Here is a 12,891-nt window from a genome sequence, read left to right as displayed (position 1 = left end):
GTAACGCATACGCTGGTATTCGTTTTAACAGGTAGAATCGAACGTGGCCAGTTTCTTTCAGTCAATCGTAAGTCCTATACCAAGATGGAAATTATCTGTTTTCGTGAATAACACTATAGACATAAGGCAAAAATTAAAACATCTAAAATGTGTCACTTGACAATAAGGTCATACACAGACTATTAAATGTTTGAATAATGTATCAAAATGTATGCCTACATTACGTCGCATATGCAGTATGTTGTGCCCCCCTCACCCTGTTGGAACAGGAAAAAAAGTTCAGGCTCAGGATTTTTTTTCACTATCACCCCTGGAGAGAGAGAGCAGAAAGAGAGAGAGACAGAACACAGAGAGAACTGGTTTAGAAGCAGCTGTGAAACCTTTTATATCTCTGCATAACCACTATGTTGTGAGAACTATTAATATGTTTGTAGGAACAATATATTCCTCCACAGAATGAGAAATATCAAGTTCTCATGAGAATTATGTTTTCCCCGCCCCCCTGTCACGTGAACTGTCAGTGTTTTTGCACTAATACAGTTATAATGATGTTATTTTAGGGATCTAAAGTTGCTGAAGTTTATAAAATTGCATGTCATATTGACCTTCACATCATTTAACACAAACGTGTAAAATTCTGATATTTTTTATATGTTTATAAAGCTAAACAGTGTGGGGTCAAATTGACCCAAAACAACATGGATGTATACAAAATGTGTACAAGACACACAAAAAAATCCCTTTTCTTTGGGGTAGTCAAAATGGTATTATTGATCAATTGAAAGCTCACCTTATTCGGTTCATTTTCAGCAATCAGAATTTATTATTTAATTTTAAATTAAATATGGACTACATGATTTTATAATATTTTTTACCAACATAACTAATCAAATTAATTAATTAATTAATTAAATAATAATTTGTTCTTTTTTTACTTGTAATTACTTGGTGTAAAGAACTCTTACATATTAAAAAAATCCTGAAGATTTCTTAGTTCTAATGGATCTTTGTATCGAAGAAAATGTTGAAAAGAAATGTCACAATTGTTAACAATTGTAAAAAAAAGAGCTGATCTTTGAGTAAAATGTGGTAAGTGCTATTTGTTGGGGTAGTTTTTTAGTGACTCAAGCAACCAGGGGTGTTTGTCTCATATTTCTACACAAAACCAGATACCAGATATAATCTGGACAAAGTATTCTCCAGCACCAGTAACTTCTTCCTTTAATATGTACACAAATAGTGTAAAAATTGGCTAATATTTTGTAGTAGAATGAGAATGCTTGCTGAACTCATTTTGGAAAGTCAAAAATGTTTTTATCATCCTATTAACAAATAAACTATTGAACAAATCCTTTTTATTTTATAACTGTTAGTTTTAAACTGATATTTGAATATGAAGTTTAAAATGCTTTTACAAGTGTGAAGTACCCTTCTATACAGAAATCAGGATGGTCCATTGTGATGTCAGAGAGTGATTTTACAGGGAGGAGCTGTGAATGACCTCAATTTATGGAAAGCTTTCAGAATAAATAAATAGACACTCTTGGGGAAATGAGCAACAGTTCCTAATATAAAAGTCCGCTTGAAAATATTACATTTGTTTCCAGAGGGATTATCGAGGAGATGTTCAGGTAAAACAGGTAAGAAGTGGAATTGTATAAGAATAAGTGGATTTTTAAACATTTGTCCACAATATCTAAAATAAAATGTTAAATGACTTTAAACAAGACATTCACATATTACTAAATAACCAATGTTTAAAAATGTAGTAGATCCTGTTATTAATTATGATCTGAGCCATTAGTTTAATGAATTTTAATGGTAAATAATGTATAACCCTTTTAACACTGTGTATGTAATAAATGCTAAAGAGCTTTCACTTAACTGATCAATAGTACCATTTAGACTACCCCAAAGAGAAGCACTTACTCCTTGTATTAAATAATCAGTGCTTCACTTTGTGATGGTCACCATAGATATTCAAACAATTTTGTACTGACAAAATTTACCATGCAAGTTAACACTGTTCACAAATTTACACTAAATTGATAAAATCTTTTTAACACTATGTAATAAATGCTAAAGTTGTACCAGATGGACTTGGTCCTCACTGTTGATGGTAAATTTCAAGTGATGCCCCAACTTGTTTGCACTTACATTTCAATTTAGGTAAGATGGCTACAGTTAGAGTGACACTCAGAGATAGAAGAGATAGAAATGTGCACCAGTTTATCAGAAAAAATGTATTTCGTTTTTAGAGTCACTTCAAACTACCCCAACAAACAGTGTTGGGAAGTAACGGATTACATGTAACGGTGTTACATAATCAGATTACAAATTATAAGTAACTGTAATCCGTTACAGTTACTGCTTCAGTAAGTGGTAATCAGATTACAGTTACTCTGCTAAAATAAAAGGGTTACATTGCGGTACTTTCCTATTTTTGCTCTTCCAATCCAACACTGACAAAACGCAAATAACATTTTGCGGTGAAATCGCTCTGATATGACAGGGAACTGTCTGCCCCTCCTCCCGTCTCGCTGCACACACACACAGGGAGGAGGGGCAGCGGCTCCACGCTCACACAACGAGACGAAATTAACTGACATTTTGGTCAACGAATAAAAACGAGACGAAAATGTTTGGCAGGGACGAAATCCAATCAGACTGATTTAGGTCTGTGAAAGGTAGGGACCAGTTAGGAAGAGATCCAATCACTGCTACTTTAGCGAAGGTGGAGTACCCGCCTCTCCTGCAGCAGCGCCGCGCGGAATTAAACTGTCGATACGGAGCTCGACTGGAAGTTAACTCGACAGAGTTCAGCAGGGAGAGAGAGAGAGAGAGAGATAGAGAGGGGAGAGGCGATATATTTCTCTTTTGACGTCGCGAAAAACAAGACAACGTGTAAACCGTGTGGAGCGACTCCATCTCCGGTAAAAACATCACTAATCTTTCAGCTTCTGCAGAGCAGAGTCACACAGATCTCCATGCAGAGACCCGCGTTTTAATGCTGATGTTATTTCATGATCTGATGGTGTGTTTAACTCAGCAGTGCACTAAAACACAGAACTGATACAGAACCCTAACTCATTAAGATCAGATCATCTGCTTAGTCTCACAGTGGGAAAGATATAGCTAGTGTTAAAGCAGCAGCAGGTCAGAAAGGAACTCAATAATATAACGAAAATAAAACAATAAAATAAGTGAATCTATGAACCCAAAAGTCTGTGTAAAGTTCCTTACAGCACTTTCTCATAAGTTTCTCACTTTAACTCATGAAGTCTCTCAGTACATCCTGAGAGCATCTCTACAGGACAGTGTGTGAGTGTGTGTTCATTTATAGACTGTAGCTCCAGTAGGTGTGCTGGGTTAGTGCTGGAGATAAAACTAGATCCTTTAAAAGTTTTTGCATCTACAGCTCTGTTCAAACTATGATTTAACTATTCAGATGTTTTATGACCTGATTTCTAGAGCAAAATTTTAAATGTAAAATATGTATAGTCACACACCTACAATAATAATAATAATATTCATTAAATCATATATAAATATATTTCACTTTCAAACATTAACAATATCACTCAAGTGGTTATTAAACGTTTCATTTCGTATAAGTGTATAGTTAATAATTCAAGGGAACTGATGAAAAAGCATTTACATTTACACCCTTTACATTTTAGTCAACTAAATTTACTGTAATTTTAGTCGACTATATTCTTATGACATTAAGTCGACTAAAACTAAAAACATTTCAGATGACTAAATTGTGACTAAAACTAAATGCTATTTTCGTCACAAGACTATGACTAAGACTAAATCACAATTTGTTGTCAAAATTACACTGGAGGCAAACCTGCAAATAGATAGCTTACGGTTGCTGTTACATTGTTTGGTTTTTAATGGTTTTAAAAGGTTTTATCATCAATTTATAGAAGTGTTTCATAAAATTGTTTGATGAAATGGTTTCATAAGTATTTTTATAGAGTGATTGAAAAGGCTGTTTTATTCTTTTATCTATTTGTTAACTGGAAAGAAAAATAAAATAATAATATGCAGTATGTGGTTGCTACATTCATTCAGGCTTAAAAAAACGACAATATTTAAAGTAATCCAAAGTAATCAGATTATGTTACTCACTTGAAGTAATGCAACTGATTATTTTACAAATTACATTTTGAGTGATGTAATCAGTAATCTGTAAGGGATTACATTTTAAAAGTAACCTTCCCAACACTGCCCGCAAGACAGGTTTAAGCTTGACGAGAAATATCGTCACATTTTAATCTCACAAGATCTCGTGCCTCGGGATCTTTTCACATCCCTAGTTTTAATTATAAAAGATGTTTTTGTTTCTTTAAAATAAAATATAAAAAAAAACGCAAATGGATGGATGTCGGACAATGCAGCGTCTATTGATGTCTGAAATGCAAGAAATGCTGATTTGATGCCTTGGCTGGCCCCATTATCTTACTTAGAAGGAAGTGCAGGAAAGTTTGTATCCGAATTAAAAGAATAAAATATGTCCTGACTTGGTGACAGGACAAAAACACTGGTAACATTAGCCAGCAAAGTAAAATTAACTACTTGGTTAAAAAAGCACTGGTAACATTGACTAGCTAGATAACATTAGCTACTTGGTTAAAAAAAGCACTGTGAACATTGGATAGCTAGATAAAATTATATCCTTGGGTTAAAAATGCACTGGGAGCATTGGATCAGTAAGGGTTCGATCCTCAAACGGCAACTGGCAACAGGAAGTGACACCTACTGGCACCTGCCTTTCAGGAGTGGCACTGGCCACGAACGCTACTGGCTAGGGCTGTGACGATAATTTTATTACCGCAATACCGCGGTTATGGGACGTCACCGCGGTGATGAGCTCATTACCGTCATTACCGCATTTTTTTATGGCTGTCAAATCTGATTGACTGCGTTTTGAGCGGTAGTAAAATGCTCCATATAAGCACAACTGTGGTGAATTCAGTATTAATATGTCAAGTGTAAGTCCTACACTATAGGGCTGTGCAATATATCAAATATATTTTGATCGCGATAGATATTGGTGTCAAACAATCTCAAAATTCATAATATCGAATATAAATTTTTTTGTCATTTATCTGTGCTGCCGCTGCACTGGCGCGGCAGCGAATGGGTTAAGCAAAACGCGGTGCGTGGTACTCATTGAGGTCCTGCTCACTTCGTCTCCATTGAGGCTGCTGAAGAGAGTGAAGATTAGCAGCACTAATATTGGCTCGGAAATGGAAGCTACAGGGCAGGCTCAGTAAGTTGAGAAAAAATGAAGAAAAAGACTCAGAACAGAAGAGAATCATCTGCAAGATTTGCCGGAAAGTGGTGTCTGCACCTCTCGCCAACACATCAAACTAATTCACCCACCTCAAGGGAAACCATAGAGCCATGTAAGGTGTTCCGTGGTCACATTTTGAGAAAGTAAAATATATTAATTCATTGTCTGGCTGCTGGCTATTCTGCGTGAGCACCGCGGAGAACGCGCGGCATTGCGCCTCAGTCTTGGTAAAAATAGTAAGGTTGGTTGAAGTGTAGTTCAAACAGCAAAGCAATGATATAAAACTATAACCACCATCTTTACTGAAATGTTGTTATCTGACCAAGTCTGAGGTAAAATGCGCTGCGCCTTGTCTCTTTCACAGCACGCGGAACTGAGTTCAGAACCGCTACAAATATAACCATATGAAACTCAGTTCAGATAAATAAACTTCAGATGAGTAAGGACACGTAAAGTGAAACAAAAATTGTCAAACATAAAGGACAGGTTTCTATTATTTTAAAATGGAACTAATGTCTTTTTTTTGGTCGGTTGTCTCTTGCGAGCCGATTTCTTAACGTCACGACATTTTAATCAACATATTATATGACGCGGGTCCCGTCAGGATATCTTGCGGCACAGACAGAACTGAATTGTTTTTGGCGGGAACAGGAGTTTAATCAATCCAGAGGATGTGGGAGCACATTAATAAATAGTTAAGAAAATTGTAATAATCACGCAGTGATTCTCATGCACGCAACAAAAAAAACCCTAAGCACAAAAAAGGAGCGGAGAATGGACCGACACGCGCACACACACACCGATTTTTTTTTTGTAATGTGGTAAGAAACGTGACCGCACTATTCAGCGCGGTTTTAATAAATATTTTTTTTTAATTTTAAGCACTAAATGTAATTTATTAAATTTATTTAGGACCGCGGGGCAGGTGCGGCAAAACTGTGTATGTGGCGGGCTGATGCGGGATTAAAAGAAGGATTTTTTTTGCGGAACGGTAACGGGACAAAAAAGAAATGATGTCTGAATTAATTTCCTCCAATCGAATATAATTTAACATGGTTTAAGAATATAAAATAATTTATAAACAAACGAAATATTTAATATTGAGCTAATAGCCCAAGTGCAAAAATACAAAATCTGTAATACTCTGCACTGCACAGTTCAAACGAAATAGCCGTAACGCAGCTGCGCTCCTGCCCTGCGATGCAGCCGAAGCCTGGGCAGCAGCAGAAATTCTGGGGTGAAAACTACATAACTACACAACATAAGGAGACATAATGCACTCCAAATATTCAGGAGGGAAGTGAAATAAATGATACTGTACAGATATAATCTGTATCTAGTAGATATTTAATGAGAAATAAGAAGAGTGTGAATAAAAAAAAAAACAGACGCCTATCACAGACTTCTTGAGCCTTGAGCCCGAACGGCCCGAGGAAAGGGGTGAGAAATATATTTTTTTCGGGGCCGGGGGTCAGTGGAAAATTTTGCTGTGGATTAATTCGTCTTTTTTTTTTAAACGAATATTAGAATATTCGCTACCAATTACTGCCGAATATCCTGAGCTCAAAACCGCTATTCGGGCCAGCCCTAAAATAGATCTATGGATGGAGAAGGGGGAGGCGGACAAGCTCCTCCTTCAAAAAGTCTGCACGGAAAAAGACAGGTTAGCTGTACAATGACGAATTATACAGGCAGCATATGTTCACTTGTTATGCTGTATTTATGGTTTATGTAGAGGTTGTATGTAGGCTGTATGGTTTGAAGAATAAAGATTTGTTACCAATAAATTTGCGGTTTTTTTTTTGGGGGGGGGGGGGGGAGGGGTGGGGGGGTTTGGGGTCTCGCGGTTAACCGCAATATCGCGGTGATGCGTTAGTTTTTTACCGCGGTTATAAAAAATCAATACCGCCCCAGCCCTACTACTGGCCAGCGGCGCTCGCTAGCGGCATCTGCCATTCAGAAACGGATACATGCCGCTTAGCAAAGACACTTATAATGGCATGTATCTGTTTCCTAATGGCAGATGCCGCTAGCGAGCGCCGCTGGCCAGTAGCGTTCGTGGCCAGTGCCACTCCTGAAAGGCAGGTGCCAGTAGGTGTCACTTCCTGTTGCCAGTTGCCGTTTGAGGATCAAACCCCCTCTCCATTGGATAGCTAGATGATGTTTGCTACTGGTAAAAAAAAAATCGCTGGTTACATTAGATAGCTAGCGAACATCAGCTACTTTGGTCTCTTATTATGGGCCAGTTCTGCCTATTAAACAGTTCTCTTTTTCTCTCTGCCAGTCGCATTAAGGAAACACATCAGCTCCGATCTTACATGCACTCTTAAACATTATTCCCCACATAACAAAATCACATTCTAAAACATTTTACTATTGCAAACACTTTTTTAAATATGCATGTGTGTGCAGCTGTGTGCAGCTTTTTGTGTACCACGAACGATGGAGAAAAATATCAAATAAGTTTAAAAAAAATAAAGCAACTGTATAGAGGGGTACATTAATTTTGAAGGTAACATAAGGTTCTAGCCACCTTTAGCTAACCTAACCAATGCTATCTAAATAACTAAGCAGGTAGGCAATTTCAAACAATAATATACTATTAGCAGCCTGAATGTCTTAAACACATTAAATGTGTGATGAGTTGTTGTTATATAGACTAAATAGTAGGATAATGTACAAGCTGTCTGTAATGGTTAATCCTTTTCTTTATAATTAACTTTAGCTGTTAGGTGTGGTATTGGTAACAACACTGGGTCATTTTACAAGCTAATGGGCTCCTTGCTCTCACGGCTCTGACGCATTTCCGTTTTCAAATAATGCGGCTCGGACGTTTCCGGTTGTATTGTTTACATTCAAAATGGTCAGAAGTTAAACCAGAAATGTCAGTTTGGAGACGACTGGAAAAGCAAGCAGTGCCACTGCTTTTTAAATGGAATTATTAACGTTACAGCACCCAGGTTCCAAGTGTTTGGGAGAGGAGATCAGCTAAACGTACTTGGCTGAATGATCCACCAGCTAGCATTTTTATTATTATAGCTAGATATTATTCTTCTTATTATTATTATTATTGATATTATTATTATTATAGCTATATATTATTATTATTATAGCTAGATATTATTATTATTATTATAGCTAGATATTATTATTATTATTATTATAGCTAGCATTTGTCTAATTATTTTTATGATGATTATTATAGTTAGCTTTATTATTATTACTAGCATTTTATTAGACTTCCATTTGATAACAGGAGAAACTAACAACTATCAGTAAAGCACCTAGCAAGCTAGTTAGCTATACTAGCTAATGCTGAGCTGTGTGGGCTAACGTAAAATATAAGAAAAAATCTTCGTAGTGTGTAGGTATGATATAGTTTACAGGTATATAGTTAAAAGTCTTTCTCTAGCTTTCTATTGGAAGGCTTTACTGGTCTCCTTGACGTTGAGGTAAATTTTTAGAAGCTCTTGTAAACACCAGCTGAAAATACTGCCATAACGAGTGTATTGGAAAAGGCAAACAGGAAACGCTGGAGCAGCACTGATGAAAAGTAGTTGTGCAAAGAGCGCATTTTGCTAATGCTAATGCTCCTGCCATAGTGCTGGAAAAATCTGTAAATCTAAGCTTACTGTAAATAAACAAAAGCGCATTACACCCAAATAAACAGTTTTCAGGAGAGAAATCTGTGTAGATTAACATCCAGCGCTCGCTTTGATTTGGAAATAGAGAGAGAGAGAGAGAGAGAGAGAGAGAAAAACTTCTCCATACCTTCTGTTGTTCAGCTGATCCTGCTCTTCCTCCGGCGCTCCAGCTACAGACCCCGGAAGCTCAGCCTCATCCGGGTTATGGAGAGCCCCGCCCCTCCCCCCGCTATATGACATTATACCCCATCACCGCTAGAGGGAGCCCGCGAGGGAGTCCTCAATGCATGGAGCTGAATGGAGCTAAACAGCTAAAACTCTCATTTAAAACACTGTATAACTACTTCTCTGGGGTTTTCCTTTAATTTTACAAAGTAGACCAAAGTATTTCACTAAAATAGGACAGAAAATGTGCCCCTATATTTCCATTTTCTACAACTAATGTTTTTTATTTAGTAGATTTACTAGCATTACTGCTACTGATGATGGAGCTACACACAGAGCTCATTTAAAAGGGATTAAAACTGCAGTTTAAAAGCTTTAATACTTATCTCTGCGGTGATGAAACAGTTATAGTTGTTCTGTTTTTAGGAAATTATTAATAATTTTATTCTATAAAGTATCAAACATTTATAAATTATTATTTTGCTAAGAATAATAATTTTTAAATGTTTGATACTTTTTAACAAATAGTACTAATTACTATGGAAAGTTCAGTGCCGTTGTTAGAGTACTAATTGTGACATTTATTCTGGCAGAAACCTTTTTTAATCTAAATTTCATTTAAAATATTATGGTTACATTTTCTTTGCATTTACCTTCTTGATGTCCTGCAGATTCTTGAAAAGGAGATCATACTGCAGCAGATCTTGTTTGTTGCTCACCTTGTCTAAAGTCTTACTATTTATGTATTCTGAAAGATTTACATAAATTGAGGTCATTCACAGCTCCTCCCTGTAAAATCACTCTCTGACATCTTAATGGACCATCCTGATTTCTGTATAGAAGGGTATTTTACACTTGTAGAAGCATTTGAAACTTCATATGCAAATATCAGTTTTAAACTAATTCATTGTAAAATAAAGAAGGATTTGTTTAAGAGTTTTTTTTGTTAATAGGATGGTAAAAACAAGTTGGGGCATCACTTGAAGTTTACCATCAACAGTGAGGACCAAGTCCATCTGGTACAATTTTAGCATTTATTACATACAGTGTTAAAAAGGTTGTATCAATTTGGTGTAAATTTTTGAACAGTGTTAACTTGCATGGTAAATTTTGTCAGTACAAAATAGTTTGAATATCCATGGTGACCATCACAAAGTGAAGCATTGATTATTTAATACAAGGAGTAAGTGCTTCTCTTTGGGGTGGTCAAAATGGTATTATTGATCAATTAAGTGAAAGCTCACCTTATTCAGTTCATTTTCAGTCATCAAATTTTATTATTCAATTTTAAATTAATTATGGACTACATTATTTCCAATAGAACTAAGCACATTAAGAATAATTTGTAAACATAGGGTTTCTTGGTGTAAAACACTCTTACATATTGAAAGAATCCTGAAGACTTCTTAGTTCTAATGGATCTTTGTATTGAAAAAAAGTGTTGAAAAGAAATGTCAACATTGCTACTTTAACAATAGTGCTGACCTTTAAGTAAAATTTGATAAGTGCTATTTGTTGGGGTAGTTTTACGTGACTCAAGCAACCAGATGTGTTTGTCTTATATTTCTACACAGAACCTGATATAATCTGGCAACAGTAGTCTCCAACATCAGTAACTTCTTCCTTTAATATGTACAAAAATTGTGTAAAAGTTGGCTAATGTTTTGTAGCAGAATGAAAATGCTTGCTGAATGTATTTTGGAAAAGTTATAAAAGTTTTTATCATTCAATAAAAAATAAACTCTTAAACAAATCCATTTTATTTTACAAATAATTAGTTTAAAACTGATTTTTGCATATGAATTTCAAATGCTTTTACAAGTGTGAAATACCCTTCTATACAGAAATCAGGATGGTCCATTGTGATGTCAGAGAGTGATTTTACAGGGAGGAGGTGTGAATGACCTCAATTTATGGAAAGATTTCAGGATACATAAATAGTAAGACTTTAGACAAGGTGAGCAACAAACAAGATCTGCTGCAGTACGATCTCCTTTTCAAGAATCTGCAGGACATCAAGAAGGTAAATGCAAAGAAAATGTAACCATAATATTTTAAATGTAATTTAGATTTTAAAAAAGTTTCTACTAAAATCAATGTAACAATCGGTGCTCTAACAACAGCACTGATCTTTCCGTAGTAATTACTAAGTGATATTTGTTGGAGTTGTACAGGAGCAATCAGAGAATCTCTATAGAGGAAAAAACTCATTTCAGAATCTGCTCTGAATCTCAAGCCACTTGACAGAGTCTGGAATGTATAAAAATGTATAAACAATTATTTTTAGCAAAAAAATTAAAATTACTAATTTCCTCAGAACAAGTATAACTGTTTCATGAATGCAGAGATAATTATTAAAGCTTATAAACTGCAGTTTTAATCATTTTAAACATGTTCTGTGTGTAACTCCAGCATCAGTAGCAGTAATGCTAGTAAATCTACTGAATAAAAAACATTAGTTTTAGAAAATGGAAATAAACGGTTTTGTTTTCTTTCCTATTTGAGTGAAATACTTTGTTCTACTTTGTAAAATTAAAGGAAAACTCCAGAGAAGTAGTTATACAGTGTTTTAAATGAGAGTTTTAGCTGTTTAGCTCCATTCAGCTCCATGCATTGAGGACTCCCTCGCGGGCTCCCTCTAGCGGTGTTGGGGTATAATGTGATATAGCGGGGGAGGGGGCGGGGCTCTACATAACGAGGATAACGGAGCCTCACACTCCTGCCCTCCCTCCCTCCCCCACATCACTAATCCATACCTGAGATACATCTGAACTAAATCTGAGATACATCTGAACTAATTCTGAGATAAACCAGTTCTGTGTAAATTCCTTATTAAGTTTGTGTAATATGTCTCTATTTCTCAGTTACTCTAGTGTAGTTTAGTTTAGTTTCAAAATGTCCTTCTTCTAAATTGAACAGCAAGTTCACCACAACAGTTGCTGGAAAGTCATGTGACTTTCCCGATTGTAAAATATTAAATGTAAGAACTGAAGATTCAGTGATTTTAGTGATTATAGCGAGGGGACGTTCAGGTAAGAAGTGTAATTTCGTAACGTTAATTGGCTTACTTATTTAACAGATAGTAATAGTAAACATAACTGTAAGCAAATTAAAATATCTTTAGCCCCGCTGTTTTTAAGAAATCCTAGTTAAACCATTACTGTGGAATACAGTCTCCAGCTCCTTCTTTGCTGATATTTTAATAATAATAATATTAATAATAATAATAATAATAATTTGCCATCAAGCTGCCGGCGCTCAGAGGAAGTCCTGCTCCCTCCAGGTGGGTAGATGGCGCTCTCTCCCCACAACACTAAATAGTGAAATCGGCGACACAAGTCGCTGTGCTTTCCTCAGAGTGCGCTGTGATGCTACTCTGCGATGCTACAAAGAGTCAGTGGCTGACTTCACATGTACTGGAGGAAGCATGTGTTAGTCTTCACCCTCCTGGTGTGTTGGGGCATCACTAGTGAAAGGGCTGAGTAACTGGCTTTGTAAATTGTGGAGAAAATAATTTCTAATTTCTGAAAATTATATAAGTAAAATAGTAAAAATAAAACTCACCTCTATCACATTCTGTGCTAAATACATATGTTTAGGACCCTGTACGTTTTATTCTCTGTACATTTTCCTCCTGAACATCACTGGATCCTCTCAATTACAAGATCATTTAAGTGTCGTAATTAGAATAATGCTAAAGTTTAGCTAATGCTACAGCACACTGAACTGACCTCACAGCACAGCAGCACAGAATGTGAGGGGACTATCAGAGATATG

General features: G+C 36.0%; 4 protein-coding genes across 6 annotated transcripts in view; 2 read left to right on the top strand and 2 right to left on the bottom strand.

The window, feature by feature from the left end:
- LOC111196715 (zinc finger protein 484-like) overlaps window positions 1–12,891 on the top strand; it is a 353,380-nt gene that overhangs the window by 21,928 nt on the left and 318,561 nt on the right. The window lies entirely within an intron of this gene.
- Window positions 1–12,891, top strand: part of LOC125801283 (zinc finger protein 239-like) — a 232,390-nt gene that overhangs the window by 89,139 nt on the left and 130,360 nt on the right. The gene's annotated exons all lie outside the window — the stretch shown is intronic.
- The window catches only part of LOC125801417 (zinc finger protein 239-like), a 181,259-nt gene that overhangs the window by 100,912 nt on the left and 67,456 nt on the right, over window positions 1–12,891 (bottom strand). The window contains exon 1 of one of the 2 annotated variants that reach the window (XM_049478126.1): window positions 9,077–9,155. The exons of the other annotated variant lie outside the window; for it this stretch is intronic. The gene's annotated coding sequence lies outside the window, so the exon portion shown is untranslated. Of the gene's footprint in view, window positions 1–9,076; window positions 9,156–12,891 lie in introns of those variants that run through there. 2 annotated transcript variants of the gene reach the window in all.
- Window positions 1–12,891, bottom strand: part of LOC125801460 (zinc finger protein 239-like) — a 203,053-nt gene that overhangs the window by 123,387 nt on the left and 66,775 nt on the right. The window lies entirely within an intron of this gene.

This window comes from Astyanax mexicanus, chromosome 4 (genome assembly GCF_023375975.1).
Source record: "Astyanax mexicanus isolate ESR-SI-001 chromosome 4, AstMex3_surface, whole genome shotgun sequence".
In the NCBI taxonomy this organism is placed as follows: Eukaryota; Metazoa; Chordata; class Actinopteri; order Characiformes; family Acestrorhamphidae; genus Astyanax; species Astyanax mexicanus.
The sequence above is the reverse complement of the archived record's forward strand: the minus strand, read 5'-3'. Positions and strand labels throughout refer to the sequence as shown.